Source organism: Tauraco erythrolophus, chromosome 1, assembly GCF_009769465.1.
Source record: "Tauraco erythrolophus isolate bTauEry1 chromosome 1, bTauEry1.pri, whole genome shotgun sequence".
Taxonomy (NCBI): Eukaryota; Metazoa; Chordata; class Aves; order Musophagiformes; family Musophagidae; genus Tauraco; species Tauraco erythrolophus.
The window spans coordinates 131,732,427-131,738,320 of record NC_141465.1 but is presented as its reverse complement, the minus strand read 5'-3'; the positions used below and the strand labels follow the sequence as shown (position 1 = coordinate 131,738,320).

Here is a 5,894-nt window from a genome sequence, read left to right as displayed (position 1 = left end):
GGCCAAAAATCAATTAACGGAGCTGAGATTTTCCCAGAAATCTTCAGTTCAAGAAGAAATCACCTATTTTTCCCCCGAAGTGGAGTTCCAAAACATTGAAGTCAGGAAGACAGTTTTCTGCTGACAACTTACTCAAAAGAAGGTGACTCATGCAAGGGAAGAAGCAATAACAAAGACAAGTAAGTCCTTTGCAGACAAATATATTAAAAAAAAAAAACACAAAACAACCAACAACTTAAAGCTAGAGATGAATTTGATAGAAATTAAAACTAATCAGAAAGAAACATTAATTCGAATCAATATGTGGTTGTGAAAATGTTTGAAATATCTAAATAATTACTGCACTTAGTGTTGTTGTCTTAAAGAAAAGTAGAAAGGTCAGCTAATTAAATTGTCTTAATGGAACAATAAGGAGTAAAAGCTGCAACTTTTAAACATGTTGGAGTAGTACACAGACAAGTGTGAGAAAATAAATTATTCAATGCCAAGAAAATTAAACTCAGAGAGGAGAACCCTACACAAATTGACATTTCTTGAAGCACTTAATGTAAATCCCTAACAAAGCAAATTGCCAGTAAAATGAAAATTGATAATTTGCTTGGCTCAAGTGATCTGTTGTTCTTCACATATTGTGGAAAATTGTATCCTAATTCACAAGAGCATTGGCAGCTACGATAGACACGAAACATATTGAACCATGCAGGGGAAAATGTTTACCTTACTAGTAAGGTAAAGAGAACTATCTATTTGTAGTTTCCCAGTCAGTTTTGGATAAAGCATGAACAGTTGGAGATAAAAGAGGCTGAGATTTTGTTTTCTCTCTGGCAAGCAGAAATACTGGAGAGAAGAAATGTAGTTACCCTTTAAGAGGGCTTTTGCTTTTCATTGTCTTGTCTTCTTCTAATTTTCATCCATGTGTACACCCAACCATCCCATCTACCATATTCTCATTCTCAGATGGATTAGCATACTCCTGGGAATAAGAGACTTGATTGAAAATTGCGGAATGTCAGCATTAATTTTAATGGCTTAAGTCGGTACAACCTCTGTTCAAAGGGTTCAACCTAAAGATCGCTACATTCAAAGAAGGCACAGAAACTCTTGCTGTAACTGTACTAAAAAAAAAATAAAACTCAGTTTTGTACCAATTTCCCCATCCCCCACCAAGAGTCTTCTGGCCAGACCATGCTGCAGCTTCTGCTGCCTGATATCATTTAGCAAAAAGCGTGAAGGAGAGAAGTACTGACTTGGAGAACTATGTCTCTCATTGAGGGAATATTACTCAGATTCAGCCTATGAATTCTTTGGCATATCTGAGCTTCAGTTAGAAGTGGGGCTTATACACTTAGTACACAGACTAAATCAAAACTATTAACATTCTACAGTAAAATAATCAGAAAAAATAATAAAAATAAAAATAAAAATAAAAATAAAAATAAAAATAAAAATAAAAATAAAAAAAAACATGATTGTTTCACAAGATATGATTTTTTTTTCTTAAATGCAAAAAAAACCCCACCGTTTTAGCTGGAGGTTATGCCACTTACTACAGATATGTTGTGGAAATGCACTATATCAATTACAGCTCATAAAACACCCATCTATAAAAGGAGTGAAGAAAAAGGATACTTAGGATACATTTAGAGAGCACAGCAGGGGAATTCAGTGGTCTGCCTTGGTGTCCTACACTCCAGTCACTCCCACTGGAGGAGCTGTTAGAGAGCTTCAGGGCTCCCAGTTTTTCCCCACACCTTGACCCCAGAAGATCTAGACTCAGCAGCTGGGAAGTACTTCATTTCAAAACCTGGTGTTGCTTCCTTGTTGTGAATTTCAACATTTGATTCTGCTGCTACAAGACTGAGAAAGACAATTTGTTACTCAAATGTTAAGTCTTGATCAGGAACAGGTACTCTTACTTTAGAAAAGAGGAAATTCAGTATCAAACAGTGGTCAGACTTGCAGATATTTTCCCTTCTGGATCTCTTGAATTGTCACACAACGTCTTATTGACCCCCCTATGTCAAAATGCCAATATCTTGCTTGGAATGTTGGAAGTAAAAAAGCAAATCGACATCAGGAAATGTCACTCTTTCAATTAAATAGTTACAGTTGCTTAAGGAGTACGGGAAAGAATTAATTACAACAATGAATATAAGGTGTTGGGTTTTTTGGTTCGGAAAACAGATAATTTACTGCTTAAGAGGTTCTACATTTGAGTTATAAAAATATTTAGAGCCTTCCTTTAATTTCCGGAACAATTTTCTTTAAACAAATTTATGAGAGCTGCTAATTTGTGAGGAGAAGGGGAGTCTTTTTAAATACTTTACTCAGCTCCAGTGAAAATATTCCAACAGTCTCTTGTTTTGAGCAATGATACAACAAAGTGTTAATTTATACCAGATTCCTGCCTTCACATGGAGAGTGTTTTATGAGATATAATTTAGGAGGATCTTCCCTCTGTGCAAGTGCCACAGAATTGATCTATAAGCTGTTAAAAATCTCCTGGCCAAGAGAATAAGAGATTTAAGGACAAATTAGAAAATAAAACCAATCTCAACTAAAAAAAAAAAAAAAACAACTTGGACAATAAAAAAGAAACAAAAATAAATTCATCTCTTAGCGTGATTCAGTGCAAGAAAATTTAGGATAGCGTGATGTAAAAGAAAACCAGACAGCTAAAGTGACATCGGTCTTTTCTTTCCAAAGTGGGAAATGAGGGCACTTGGATTTTCACTGAGAGCACTGGGGTCATTCAGCCTGGAGAAGAGAAGTCTGTGTGGAGAACTTATTGCAGCCTTTCAATATATAAAGAGGGCTTATAAGACGGAGAGAGATTTTTACCAAGGCCTGTAGTGGCAGGACAAGGGGTTACATTTTTAGGCTGAAAAAGGATGGATTTCGATTAGACATAAGGAAGAAATTTTTTATGATGAGAGTGGTGAGGCACCGGAACAGGTTGCCCAGAGAAGTTCTGGATGCTCCATCATTGGAAGTGTTCAAAGGGGCTTTGGGCAACCTGTTCTAGTGAAAGTGGTGAAAGATGGGGTTGGACTAGATGATCTTCAAAGGTCCCTTCCATCCCAAACCATTCTATAATTCTATACCCTCTGGCATATGTGGCTTGTTATGAGGTGATGTACTTCATCACAATAGCAAAATGAAGAGCGAAACAAACTCTTTGGAGGCAGACAATATAATTAGGTTCAAAAAACAATTAGACAACCTCATGGAAAACAGTGGTGAACATCCGCAAGGCCCCAACTGTGACACTGGGAATTGAGGGAAGACAGTGTCCAGGCTGTCTTTGTGATGTTTCCCTTTGTGATGTCTTGTACCATCTCCCGGGAGATCATTGACCTAGATGCACCTTCGTGCAGACTGTGGGTGTTTTACATGTGTCATATGGTGAAACTCTCACCCTAAAATTATATTTTTTTTTTTTTTTTGTCAGAGGCTCTCTGTTTTGATATATGTATATCCATGTCAGCCACAATACAGCACCAGGCCAGATTCAACCTCTTTAATTACTAGATAATGCAAACAGTGGATGTGATCTCCAGCTAGCAGACAAAATCTGATCCCTCTGAGACGTCTAATATTCCCTGAAATATCCTTCTTCCCCTGAAGAAATTCTCAAGTTTAACTAGAATTGACTGACAGTTTCTGAAGTTACTGGACAGTAGTGGGAAAAATTCACAGGGCACCCTCATAAGACTCTTTTCCTCATGAAAATAATGTAACCTCCTATCACATCTCCCCTCATCAACAAACTACTATGAAACTTCACCAGCAATCAGGAATATCTTGAAGAAGATGAAACTCATTACAGAGCAAAATGGGGAAAAAAAGCGCAAATATTTGAAAATCATAAAATAGCATATCTTGAAGAAATAGCAGCTAGATTCTTGACGTGCCAAAGCACTCTGAAAGCCACAAAAGAACTCTGTATGTCAAGCTAATAAATACTGAAAACAGGTTGATACTTTGTTATATTTTCCTGAAAATCATGTATGTATAGGGGGAAAGGTTCCTTTAGGTCTATTTTCAGGCATATTTAAGTGTTTAATATCAACTCTATTTGTTTCTTTGTGCTCACTGCTATATATCATGGCACTTTAGTGCTCTGAGAAGCAAGCCCTGTGTATTGATTCTGTGATTATTTCCTAATAGATAATTATGCATCATAAAGCCATTGCTCATGCCGAAGCAATATTATATAAATACAAGTTACTAAGTCTGTTAGAGTTCAGCAAGATTCGGAAAGATGGTAAATTGCATCCAAGAAAGTTTACCTGTATTTCTAAAAGCACTGAAACAGATTTTTTCCTAAGTAAAAAAGATGGAAGTCCACTAAACTTTTCAGACTTACTGTGTAAAAAGTCAGAGATGTCAATCAGAAACACCAGAAGACAATTCTCTTTTGTTCTAGCAAGACTTCCTACCCAGGAGTCAAGCTTCTTGTCACCTCTTTTCCTTCATCTGTTACTGCTAAATATGCAGTAATCCTGAATTCAATGGGAAAGTTATCAACATAGTCTCAAATGTTCACAAGTGGGATTTCTCCGCAAGGAAGGGCAAGGCATGAGCGGTCACTGACAACAACCCAGGCAGGGGTGACAACTTCACCACCAAGGACGCAGTCCCAGCATACTCAAGCAAGATAATCGAGGCCTGGCTCTGCAGAGATGCCAAGGGGTAGGTTCCACCAGCAGCGCAGCCATCATCACCCAAATGGGAAGTGACAAGTTGGGACAAAGGAACCGGAAAAGATGCTTTGCCTGGGAGTGAGGAGAGAAGGGAGGAGGGCGCTGCCCCCACTCCCCAGCTCCTGGCCGGGGGCTGCCTGGGCCGGGCCAGCACCACCCGCTGAAGATGGTGGCGGTGGAGCTGCTTGGGGAACTCGGGGAGCGCCCCGCTCCCAGGGTGTCCGCTGGGCCGAGCTCACCCAGAGAGGACTAAGATCTGAAAGAAATGGCTACACAGACACCAGGTCAGTGAAGATGGAATGGGACGAAGTGTGCTGGAGCTGAGTTTCTTCTGTAACTGGTGGCAAGACGGCAGGCGGCCCCCCTGCAGCTGGGACAGACTTGGTGGAGCAGAGACCCACTCGCAGCCCGTGGAGAAGCCACGTTGGAGAAGAGATGCCTGAGTCTGAGAGAGATTGTGAAGAATGGGACGCACGACAAGGTAGAGATGCATCCAGAGTCCGTGTGACAACCCACGCCAGAGCAAGTGGCAGCTCCCTAAGAATCCGTGACTGTGGTAAAAGCCCGCACTGGAGCAATCTGATAGGTAAGGATTGCATCCTGCGGGTAGGACTCATGCTGGAGAAGTCTGTGGATTTTCCTTGTGAGTAGAGCATCTACAACTTCTCTGGGCAAAAAAAAACCCATGTTTAGATGCCACGAAGTAGGTGGCAGTGCCTTAACCCTATGCATGTTGTACAGGCCACTGGGGCCTCTTCCATCCTTATCAAGGGGAGTGCTAACATTCTCTCCTTTCATACAACACAATGTTTTGCTTTATTCCCAAGCAAAAATATGCTTGAATGCTCCCTCTGTTCTTGTCTCGACCCTCAGTCCTTTTATTACATTTAATTTACATTTTCAATTTTTTAATTTTAATTTACATTTATTATATTTTTCTCCTCTCCACTTCACTGCAGAAGGACTGAGAGAGAGGCTGTGTGGAGTTTAGTTGCCGGATCGGCCTAAACCATGACACAAGTCATGCCTGAAGTCAAGTCAAGTCAACAAGTCAAGACTGGTAACGTCCAGGACTGAAGTCAGGCACATCTATAACACAGCTCATGTCCCAGGGCTGAGCTTGAATGGTACTCCTGATGAATGGGCAGATGGTGTCTGGGCAGGGGTCCCAGATGAGCCTGGTGAGGT

General features: G+C 40.2%; 1 non-coding gene across 1 annotated transcript; it reads right to left on the bottom strand.

Annotated features, from left to right (window-relative positions):
* Positions 1-5,383: 5,383 nt before the first annotated feature.
* Positions 5,384-5,511, bottom strand: LOC147529478 (U6atac minor spliceosomal RNA). The gene has a single exon (XR_015222699.1). It is a non-coding gene; the product is annotated as a U6atac minor spliceosomal RNA (small nuclear RNA).
* Positions 5,512-5,894: the final 383 nt, after the last annotated feature.